Source organism: Sciurus carolinensis, chromosome 2 (genome assembly GCF_902686445.1).
Source record: "Sciurus carolinensis chromosome 2, mSciCar1.2, whole genome shotgun sequence".
NCBI lineage: Eukaryota > Metazoa > Chordata > Mammalia > Rodentia > Sciuridae > Sciurus > Sciurus carolinensis.
This window is the reverse complement of record NC_062214.1, coordinates 11,414,176-11,426,649: the sequence shown is the minus strand read 5'-3', so window position 1 is coordinate 11,426,649 and position 12,474 is coordinate 11,414,176.

Here is a 12,474-nt window from a genome sequence, read left to right as displayed (position 1 = left end):
TTATTTATATGTGGTGTTGAGAATTGAACCCAGTGCGTCACATGGGCTAGGCAAACTCTATGTTTACCTTTATTTTCCGCAGCGACTGTACCATTTTATATTCCCACTAGAAACCTCAGAAGAATTAAAACTTTCCACATTCTTTGTCAACAATTTATATTTTCCATATTTTGGCAGCGGTCAACATGGAAGGTATGAACTTGTATCTCATTGTGGTTTTGATTTGCATTTCACTAGTGACTAATGATGGTGGGCCACTTTTTCCATACTTTTTGACCATTTGTGTGTCTTCTTTGGAGAAATTCTGTTTATTTTTCCAGCTTTATTGAGGTACAGTTGAAAAACAGAAACTTGTGTATATTCAAGGTGTATCAATAATTCGCTATCCATACTCAGCATGAACTGACTGCCACAATCGAATTAATTAATGTTTCCATCACTGCAGTTACAATGTTTTTAGAAATATTTATTCAAATCCTTTCCTCAGTTTTTAAATTGGGTCATTTGCCTTCTTATTGTTAAATTATAGGTCATTTATATTTTCTAGCTAGTCCCTTAATTTTCGAAGCTACTAGAATTCCTGTTGTATCTTCTGATATGAGTATAACAGGATGTGGCAGGGACCATTCGTTTTCTAATACTGTCTATTTCTCTATTTTTTTAAAAACATAGTAATAGAATTGCTACTTTTTTTGAGGAGGGGTAATTATGTGCTCATTTTTTAAAAAGTTACAATTTCTAGTCCCTCTGCTTCTAAGGCTGGTCACATTGTCACACTGCAGGCTTCCAGCCCAGCAGCTGCTCTTGCTTAGAAAGCTGGCAATGAGACTGGGGTGCAGGGGACAGGCCATTCAGCCAGGTCCTGGTCCCTACCCACTGCCCTCACCCACTGCATTTGGCATCTGGCTCAGACAGCCCCTCCACCCATCGCCCTGCAACCTCAACCCTCACACAGGTACCAGAACAACCAATATCTTTAATATTGTTATAACAGCATTTTGTATTATAATTGTTTACTTAGTATAATTAACATACATTAAATTTGTGCTTTAACAAGGAATATAAATAAATTGAACCTCTTTTTAAAAAATCAACCCGTAACGTGGCTGTTGGATATGGGTATCGGGGCAGCTGCAGGAGGAAACCAGGCAGGAGGAGGAAGAAGGCCCTGAGAGGAAGTCGCACCACGCCACAGAGGGCTGCAGGGGACGAACCAAGCTTTGGCCAAACAGCACCAGGCAGGAGGGTACCCCAAAGCCAGAGCAGAGTCTTTCTGGGGTTGTCCTGAAAAGGCAGGCCAGGGCGAGCCGTGAGGACTGGCGGGGTGGAACAGTTCCATAGGGCACCGGGTCGTCAGGCGTTTGCTAGCTGCCTGGTTCCAGGCCCTGGGATGATTTGGGGCAGAGGAAAGTGGGCTTGGTGTGTGAAAGTTAGATAAAGGGGCTGGGGCTGTGAACTCGGGGTCACTTGCTGTCTGCTGACCCCTTCTCTGTTTCTCAGAATGGGCTCACTATGGGGTGGGGGTGGCATCTCCCAGGTCAGCTTGCTTTTCTAGATGTCAAAGACGTGAGACTTGGCTGGGAATATAGCTCAGTTGATAGAGTGCCTGCCTTGCATGCACAAGGCCCTGGGTTCAATGCCCAACACCACAAAAAATAAAAAATAAAAAGTATGACCTTCAGAAAATTTAAGAGCAAAACCAAAGCCAAAGATACAACACCATTCAGAGAACTGCATTACTCTTTCAGATACTGACCTGATATTTTCTTGTTTTTTTTCTTCCTTCTTTTCTTTCTTTCATTTTTTTCCTCTCATGGTGCTGGGAATTGAACTCATTGAACCCATGGTGTGGGTTCTTGTGCTCTAGCACTGAGCCTCACTCCCAGCCCTTGACCTGATATTTTCCATCAAATGCCAGAAGGAAGGCTAATCTCAGAGATAGACAGGCAAACATTGCATGCAGGGAGGTGACATCACAGCTGCAGCTGTTACAGGATTAGATCAAAGACTGAGGAGGCATTCCTTAGGTTAAGTGTCCTCAGCTCAAAAGAACAACATTATCCAGGGCAAACAAAGTGTATCATTGAAGCAAAAGCTTTTGGAGGGTGTAGGCTTCTCAAAGGGACTGACTGGTTTGACAAGTTTTGTTTATATGCTAAGAGAATGCAAAAGGAAGTAATAGTTGGTGGGATGGGACAAGGGATATCCTTTGGTTTGTTTTTCCATCTCAGGAGAAGAGAGGGAGAATCAAATAAAGGGTTGTCATGGTGAGGAACTCAAATTTTCCTTCCAGATGGACTTGGATTCAAATCCTGCCCTGGTCACTCATTAGCTTCTTTGAACAATTTCCAATGACAGTAAGTAACATTTATATTGCACTAACTGTGTCAGGCACTGTTTTAAGTGCTTTACATGTGTTAATTAATTTAACCCTCACAACACACATTTGAAGTGCATACTGTAATTTTCTCCATTTTATGATGCAGAAACTGAAGCACTGAGTAGGTTAAGTCCAGTTCTGAAATCATCACACATTCCTTAGGGGCAGAGCTCTCTCCCACAGAACCTGCCACCTATCTCATGACCTTCCTGTGAATCCCTTTTCCTGCTTGAGTTAGCCCAACTGGTTTCTGTCCTTCCAATTAAAGAACCAGAAAGAATGCAATAGCTTACAGGACTTTATGTACATGCTGTCACCATGTATAAAAAATTTAGTACCAAATGGTAAGTATCATTCATATTCAATCAGATATAAAGAAGATTATGTATTAAGAAAAAGGTTAATGTTAAACTATGTTGAAAGAGTATGAAACCTTACAGGAAATTAGTGTAAGAATTTCTTATTTTGTTTTGTTTTGGTGCTGGGAATTGAATTCAGGACTTGGCACAGGCTAAGCATGTGTGCTACCATCGAGCTATACTTCAGTCCTGGTTTTATTTTTAAACAATCTCAAACTTACAGGAAAGTGAATATGGTTCAAACAATTTGTAGTTGTTGTTCTCTGAACTATTAGATAGGAAATCTTGGCCTTACACCTCATCCCTGCAAATACTTCAGCAGATGTTTGCTACGTAAGGACATTCTTCTGTATGATGTAACCATCAAAGTAAAAACCTTAAACTGAGCCAGGTGTGGTTGCACACACCTGTAATCCCAGCAGCTTGGGAGGCTGAGGCAGGAGGATCCCAAGTTCAAAGCCAGCCCCAGCAACTTAGAGAAGCCCTAAGCAACTCAGCAAGACCCTGTCTCTAAATAAAATATTTTTAAAAGGGATGGGGATGTGGCTCAATGGTTGAGCAACCCTGGGCTCAATTCCTAGTATTACTTGATTAATTAATTAATAGAATAAAATGTTCATACTGTGCAGTAGTATCATTTAGTCCTCAGACTTCTTTCAGGTATCACCAGTTGGTTCAATAATGTCCTTGGCAGCAAACTTCTTCAAGGTGTGTTCTTGTAAACTGTATTCAGAAGCACACACCACATTCAGTTGTTTTGTCTTAGTTTCTTTTTCCGTGTGTGGCACTGGGGCTTGAACTACATTCCCAGCCCTTTCTATTTTTTATGTAGAGACAGGGTCTTACTAAGTTGCTTAGGGCCTCACTAACTTGCTGAGGCTGGCTTTGAACCTGTGATCCTCCTGCCTCGGCTCCCTGAGTTGCTGGGATTACAGGCCTGTACCACTGCGCCCCATGCCTTGACACTATATAAAGCTTGCAGGGCAATTACTTTGGAGCATGAGCTTCTATCTGGGTTTAACTGAGGTGCCATCATGATTCAATTCAGGTTATGCATCTTTGGCTGCAAAATCACAGAGATGCTGCTGCGTCACAAGACTCGAGATTTGTCCCACTGCTGATGGTGCTCATTTTGATCACTTGAAAAAGATGATATCTGCAGGGTTTCACATCTGTATAAGTGTCTGTATGATTGCTCAATTGCTCTTTCTCCTTTTGTGCAGAGGACAGGGTCTCACTAAGTTGCTTAGGCCCTTGCTAAATTGCTGAGGCTGGTTTTGAACTTGCCATCCTCCTGTCTCAGCCTCCTAAGTCGCTGAGATCACGGGCATGCAGTCCTGTGTCCGGCTTTGTGCAGAGGTATTTTGAAACTATGTAAATATCCTCTTCCTTATTAGGCTTTCAACTTCATTTATTTTTCTTTTTTATTCAATGTGTTATAACCTGTTATTATTAATTAATAGAGTTACTTATCTATTTTAATTGAAATGTAATTTAACATAAAAGCCACCCCTTTGAAGTGTACAATTCAGTAGTTTTTAGCATTTTCAGAAAGTGGTGGGATAGTTACTACTATCTAATTTCAGAACATTTTCATCACCCCAAAAATAAATGCGGGGCTCCTTTGCAGTCACTCTCTGTTCCTCCTTCTCCCAAGCACTAAGCCCCTTTCTTTTTGGTAAGGTCCAAGAAATCATTTCCAAATCCAATGTCATGATTCCATGACATGCCCCTATGTTTTCTTCTAAGAATTTTTTAGTTTCAGCTCTTATGTTTAGGTCTTCGATTCATTTTATGTTGATTTTTAGATGTAGTATAAGGTAAGAATGTGACTTCTTTTCTGCCTTTTTCTTTTTTCTTTGCAGGTAGACACCCAATTTTCCCAACACCAATTGTTGAAAAAAAACTGTCCTGTCCCTGTTGAATGCTCTTATCACGCTTGTTAAAAACCAGTCGAGGGTCTGGGGTTGTGGCTCAGTGGTAACTCACCCGCCTAGCGCATGCGAGGCACTGGGTTCAAGCCTCAGCACCACATAAAAATAAATAAAGGCATTGTGTCCATTTACAACTAAAAAAATAAAACTAAACAAAACAAAACCAGTTGATGTAGCTCAGGAGAAGAAGCTTACCTAGTATGCACGAGGCCATGGGTTTGATCCCCAACACCATAAAAATAAAAACATTGAGGGCTGGGTAGATAGCTCAGTTGGTAGGGTGCTTGCCTCGCAAGCACAAGGCCCTGAGTTCGATCCCCAGTATCGCAAAAAAATAAATAAATAATAAAATAAAAACATTGAAATTAAAAATTTGACCATATATACAAGGATTTATTTCTGAATTCTCTATTCCATTCCACTGGGTCTACATGTCTACATGTCAGTACTACACTTTTTTTTTTTTTTTTTTTTTTTTTTTTGCAGTGCTGGGGATTGAACTCAGGGCCTTGTGCTTGCAAGGCAAGCACTCTACCGACTGAGCTATCTCCCCAGCCCTGTACTACACTTTTTTGATCATTTGTAGTAAGCTCTGAAACTAGAAAATGTGAGAATTCCAATTTTGTTCATTTTTTTTAAGATGAATTTTCAAGATTAATTCATCCTCCTGAGATGCTGGAATTACAGGCCTGAGCCCTGGCACCTGGCTCCCCTGAATTTTAGAGTGAAATTTAGAATGGATTTTTCTGCAAAGAATGTCACTGGAGCCAGGTGCAGTGGCACATGCTTGTAATCCCAGCAACTTGGGAGGCTGAGGTAGGAGTCTCCCAAAAAGTTCAAAGCCAAACTCAGCAAAATGCGAGGTACTAAGCAACTCAGTAAGACCTTGTCTCTAATAAAATATAAAATAGGACTGGAGATGTGGCTCAGTGGTCAAGTGCCCTTGAGTTCAATCCCTGACTTCCTGCAATAAAACAAAACAAGCAAACAAAAACAAAGAAGAATGTCACTGGGATTTTGACAGGAATGATATTAAATCTGTAGATCCCTTTGAGTGGCATGGAATGGACATTTTAACAATATTAAGTGTTCCAATTTATAAGTATGGAATTTTTTTTTTCATTTATTTGTGGGTTGTTTGTTTTGTTTTGTTTCCTGGTATTAGAGATTGAACCCAGGGATGCTCTACCACTGAGCTACATCCTTAGACCCTTTTTTTTATTTTTTAGTTTGAGACAAGGTCTCTCTAAGTTGCTGAGAGTTTCACCAAACTGGCCAGGCTGGCCTCAAATTTATGATCCTCCTGCCTCAGCCTTCCTCCTCCTCCTCTTCCTCCTCTTCTACTAGGTATTGAATCCAGGAACATTCTGAGCTACATTTCAAGTCCCCCTTTTATAACAAAGTTTGAGGCAGTCTCACCAAGACTCCTAGGTTGGCCTTGAACTATGTTCTTCCTACCTTAGCCTCCTGAGTAACTGCTATTACAGGCATGTGCCACTGTGCCTGGTTCTTTTTTGAAAGTGGCATAATAATCATAGACATTTGGCGGGCACTGTCCACAGCTAGTGCAGTGGTATAAGTTGCTGAGAGACCAAAGGGAGCACCCGTGATGGCATGTGCGACGTGAGGTCTGTTGGAGAGCGCCTACAGGGAAGGTCCAGGGGCAGCAGGCTGGACAGAGAGCAGCTCCACCCCTCACAACGCTGTGTCTGGTGGTCGCTGGCTGGAAGGGTTGCACTTGTCCTCACAGTGCCCTCGGTTCTGCCCCGGTCACCCTGGGGACAGAGGTTTTGTAGGCGAGGCTACAGAAGCATCACAGGCTTAGGTTGCTTTGTCCCACTGCATGACCAGCAACCCAAGGAACCCGGCATGCAGGCAGGAAAGCAGCTTTCCACCGACCACATGAACCTGCCCCGATTCCCAGCATACTTGAGAGGAAACCAGTGTCCTTTGGGACGAAGCTTGTCTAACACTCTGGCTCAGATTCACTCATGTTCCCTTGCCTTGGCTAGGTTCCTGGGGACAGAGAGGAGCATCCCAGGCACATGGCATGTTACCCGTCCTTCTTTTCTCCAAGGATGACGTGGCGAGACATTTCAGCACGTGCACGCAATGGTTAATGACCAGATCAGGGTGATTGACACGTCCGGTGCCTCGAACTTTTACCATTGCTTTGTGTCGGGAACATGCAAAATCCTCTCCAGGAGCTATTGCACCTTGAGGGCATGTGGAGGTTCTAGCCAGGAGCTCGGCTACTCACATACTCTTGGCTGAAGAAGGTCCTCCTGGTCTTCCTGGATGGGGGACGCTGGTCCTCTTCACTGAGCGCAGGATCAGGAGGGACGCATGTGGAGCTGTGAGGAAGGAAGGGGCACACACCCAGCAGCCAGATCAGCCAAAGCCTGACAGGTGCCACAGCCAGCCCACCCTGGCATCCCGACTAGATTCTGAAATACGTGCTAATCCAGGTGTGGTGACTCACACCTGTAATCCCAGCAACTCCAGAGTCTAAGGCAGGAGGATCTCAAGTTCAAGACTAACCTGTTTCACAATAGAAAATAAAAAGGGCTGGGGAAGTAACTCAGTGGGTGAGCACCCCTGGGTTCAATCTCCAAGACCACAGGTAAAAAGAAGAAGAAGAAACATACGATTCGTTGCTGTCCACCGTTGTCACTCTCCCGTGCTGCACCTGTGCCGGTTCACCCTCTCTCCACCCACCCCTGCCCCCTTTTTTCTCACACTGCATTCTTTCTCACTGAACTCTGGAACTCTCTCTCTCAGTTGGCCTCAGATACTTTTTTTTTACTGCGTTGCACAGACTGGTCTCAAACTCCTGGGCTCAAGAGCTCTTCCTGCTTCAGTCTCTCAAGTAGCTGGGATGACAGGTATGCCACCATGCTCACCTTCTCTCTCCTTGTCCTTCTTTCTTCCTTTTTAACACATCTTTCTAGGCAGTCACACCAATGAACTTCGCTCAAGTGATAAAAACCAGCTTGTTTTCCCAGTGTTACTTCATAGTTGACTCCATTTTGATTTTCAACACATTTATAAGGCATCTCTAAATGTTTTAACCTTCTAGACTTTGGACTTTGTCTTTTATAAGTTAACAAAATCTTGACATCTCCCAAAGATATGATGGTATTTTCTTTCTTCTATGTATGCAGCAATGAATCTTCCCTCCTGTTCCTGTCTCCTTTACTCACTCTTCTCTGTACACATTATTCCTCAAACAAAACAAGTTTGTTCCACCCCAGGGCCTTTGCGCTTGCTGTTCTCTTTGCCTAGAACACTCTCCTGCTCATTTCAAAACAGATTCTGATAGCCCAAGAGTCACAGTAAATGCCAGCTCAGAGACCCTCCCTAAGTTTTTTTTTTTTTTTTTTTTTTTTTTTTTGGCAGTACTGGGGATCGAACCCAGGGCCTTGTGCTTGCAAGGCAAGCACTCTACCAACTGAGCTATCTCCCCAGCCCTCCCTAAGTTTTTTATGTAATATCCCTGCAGTAGTCATTATGACATTCTTCAAGGGTTTCTGGTTCTTCCCCCTTTTAGCATTTCAGGTAATGATGTCTGTCCCGTTGATGTTGGGTATGGTCATGTGACTTGCTTTGACCAACAAAATATGAAGAAAATTGACCTGTGGTGTTTCTGGGCAGAAGCTCTTAGAAGGCAGTTTACCTGCTACCAGATTCCCCTTCCACTGCTTCGGTAACAATCAAATCCCTGGCAAAGGTGACACTCCCATGTGCCTGGGTCCGTGAGTGACCACATTCCACAATGGACATGGAGCTTGAGCTAAGAATAAAATTCACCGTAAAGGACAGTGAGATTTGGTGGCTTTTTAGAAATGATGTTTTGATTAGTTTGGAAGTTATTTTAAAAAGTTAGCATTAACAAGATGATCCAAAATTGTGCTCCTAGAACTCAAGATAATTGAAAACATATATCTAAACTGGGCGTAGTGGCACATACCATTAATCCCAGTAGCTCAGGAGGCTGAGGCAGGAGGATCACAAGTTTGAGGTCAGTCTCAGCAGCTTAGCGAGGACCTGAGCAACTTAGACCCTATCTCAAAATAAAAATTAAAAAGGGTTGGGGGGGTGGGGGGTTGTGGCTCAGTGGCAGAGCACTTGCCTAGCATATGTGAGGCACTGGGTTCGATTCTCAGCACCACATATAAATAAATGAATAAAATAAAGGTCCATCAACATGTAAAAAACTTTTTTTAAATGTTAGGGATTTAACTCAGTTATAAAGTGCCCCTGGGCTCGTTCACAGGGCTCCTGCATGATGCAGGGAAGTGCCCTGTGCTCTTGGGACGATCCAGAGGTCCCAGGATTGAGCCAAGCATACCCAGGTCATTGGAAAACACGCTCTGTACCACGACAAGTAGGAACAGGTCATGGGGCCGTTCTGGGGAGGAGGAGATCTTATCTGTAGGTGGGGTGAGTGGCCACAGGATTGCTAAAGAAGTGGCATTTCTGGGAGTTTTATTTTCTCAGGAACATTACACAAAACTTCTGAGAGTCAACGTGTTTCTTTAAAAAAAAAAATAAAAAAACTACCTTAGCTCGTCTTTATACCAATGTCTTTTTAAAAAATTTTTTTTAGTTGTCAATGGACATTTATTTAATTTACTTACTTTTATGTGGTGCTGAGGATTGAACCCAGTGCCTCGCACATGCCAGGCAAGCACTCTGCCACTGAGCCTTGAAACCAGTCGGAACTACCAGTGTCTTTTATTCATGTTGTGCTTCCCTGGCCACCTGGAGTGGCTGTGTTTTTGCAGCGTGAAGAACTGTTAGCCAGGCACATCAGTCATTTATTCCTATACAACAAACCACCCCAAGCCTAGTGCTCTCCGCGCAGGCCCATTAGGGCTGGGGGCGCTTTCAAGACTGCGCCCTCAGGGGCTTTTGGCGGAGGCCTCTGTGTCTTACTGGTTGTTGTCAGAGGGCCTCAGTTCCTCACTGAGGCCCCTCGAATCCCCATGGGTTGCTTGATTGTCCTCATAACTTCTCCCAGAGTGTAATTCAAGAAAGCAAGCAAGGTGAAAGCCAAACTTTTAGGATATGATGTAACTTCAGAATTCAAACTCCATCTCTCTCTTTCTCTCTCTCTCTCTCTCTCTCACACACACACACACACACACACACACACAAACACATAATTTATTTTTTTTTTTGTACTGAGGATTGAACCCAGGGGTGAGCTACACTCCTGACCCTTTTTATTTTTCATTTTGAGGCAGGGTCTCCTAAATTGCCCAGCCCAGCCTTGAACTTGAGACCCTCCTGCCTCGGCCTCCCTAGTCACCGGGATTATAGTTGTGTGCCACCAGGCCTGGCTCAAATCCCATGATGTTCTCTAGAAACAACTCACTAAATACAGTCTACAGTAGTGATGGGAATTAAGTTCTCTCTCTTGGAGGGAGAAAATCAAAGAATTTGCAGATATATCTTTTTTTGGGGGGCGGTTATTGGGGATTGAACTCAATCACTGAGCCACATCCCCAGCCCTATTTTGTATTTTATGTAGAGACAGGGTCTCACTGAGTTGCTTAGGGCCTCACCTTTGCTGAGGCTGGCTTTGAACTCAAGATCCTCCTGTCTCAGCCTCCCAAGCCACTGGCGTGGGCCACCATGCTTGACTCTGTAGACATATCTTAAAACCACTATACTAGATGGTGAAAATGGAAAAGACAAAAAAGAACATTAAGTATTACAGAGGTGGCAATTGCATCACAATTGCAATTAGTATTATGGAGGGAAGAGGCTGTAATCATTAAAACTCAGAAGTTTACAGAGGAGGGGGTTGGGGGTATAATAGGCTGGGTGGTACAGCACGTGCTGAGACGTGTTTAGCAAACAGGAGACCCTGGTTCAATCCTGACACCAGAACGAAAAAAGAAAAAAAGTTCGCAGGAGGGGTCCCTTGCAGCAGAAGCTCAGATCTACAAAGAGGTACCAGTCAGCTGGTGCCTATGACCAGTGCAGAGGAGGCTCCCAGGAGCGGCACCCAAATATCCGAGGAGGGTGCTCTGCTTCACGCCTGCTCGTCCTCCAGCGGGTTCAGAGAAACCTCTTCTGTGAATGCTACAAAGAAACAGAAGTCCCTGCAAATTGGAATAAATTGCCATTTCACGGGAGAAACGCTACAGCAGTGACACTCGGCACGACAGCGAAAAGGAAGAACCAAGTTCCTTCTTCCGCCAAGTCTCCGGCCTCTTGCTGGCGCCCCCTGCAGGCAGGTCCGAGCAAGGAGGCAGCAGGCAAAGTACAAAGTGGTTTGCAGAGGCCTGCAAGGCCCCGGCCCCCGGCCCTGTCCCGGCCCCAGCCCCAGCCCCTGCCGCTGCCCCTACCCCGGCCTCCGCCCAAGGAAGCAACATAGAGGACTGGTTTGAAGCTGAGAGGAGCTTAATAACTGGCACACTTTATTTTTTAATTTTAGTTTTGCAGTCCTGGGAATCAAAAGCAGGGTTTTGTGCATGCTAGACAAACGCTCTACCTCTAACGTACTTTATTGATTTGAAAAAATTAGATGAAACTACACAAAGAACAAAAATATGTTTTCCCCAATACCATTTCGTATCTACCCTACCCATGTGCTATCGCTGTTTTTTTTTGGGTACTGGGAATTGAACCCAGCGGTGCTCTACCACTTAGCTACATCCCACCTTTTTTCTTTTTTCTTTTGAGATACAGTTTTGCAAAGTTGCTGAGGCTGGTCTCCAACTCAGCAATCTTCCTGCCTCAGTCTCCTGAGTCTCTGGGATTAGAAGCTTGTGCCACCACACTCAACCAGAAGCTATGACTCTCTCTCTTTTTTTTTTTTTTTTTTTTTGCGGTCCTGTGGATTAGAACCCACCTATTAGTGAGGCAAGCACTCTACCAACTGAGCTATATCTCCAGCCCCACTATTACTCTTAATAAGCTGTTGAACATCTCTCCTGACACTGTCCTTATTTTATAAATGAGAAAATTGACTTAGAGAAGCTAGGGAATTACTGACAGTCACACAGTGAGGGACAGAAAGCAGGGTTTAATCCCAGGCTGCCCCAGCTCCAAAGCCCATACTTTAAACCATCACGTATCATGCTTACATACATGAATTATAGTTGGTATTGTATGTACATAACTTTCTGTAGCTTCTTATTTACAATCATGCTTTTCACATATGTCCATATTGATACCCATGGTTTTACCTCTATTATTTAAACTGCTATTAACATTCTGATTAGGGCCAGGCATGGTGGCTACCTGGGAGGCTGAGGCAGGAGGATGGAAAGTTTCCCTTTCCCGTCACCCTGGACAACTTAGTTTCTGTCTCAAAATAACAAAGCCTGGTAGAGTGGGGCATGCCTTAATCCCAGCCACTCAGAGGCTGAGGCAGGAGGATAGAAAGTTCAAGCCAACCTCAACAATTTAGCAAGGCCCTGAACAATTTAGTAAGACATTGTCACAAAAGAAAAATTAACAAAACAAAACGGGGTGGGGGAGGGGGATGTCTGGGGATGCGCCTCTGTGGTTAAGCATCCCTTCGTTCAATCCCCAATAACAGAGAAAGAGAGAGAGAGAGAGCGCACCCGTGCTACCTGGGAATGTAACTCAGTGGTAGAGCGCCCCAGTACTGCAAAAAAACAAAGAAAAAAATTCTGATTAGGACTTAACACATTTTATTTATCTATTCTCCTAATGTGGACATTTAGGTTTATCTACTTCACAAAGATTTTTTTTGTAGTTCTTACAATGTCCTAGAAATTGTTCTCTTTTGTTATTTTTCATTATTTCAAACAATATTGCT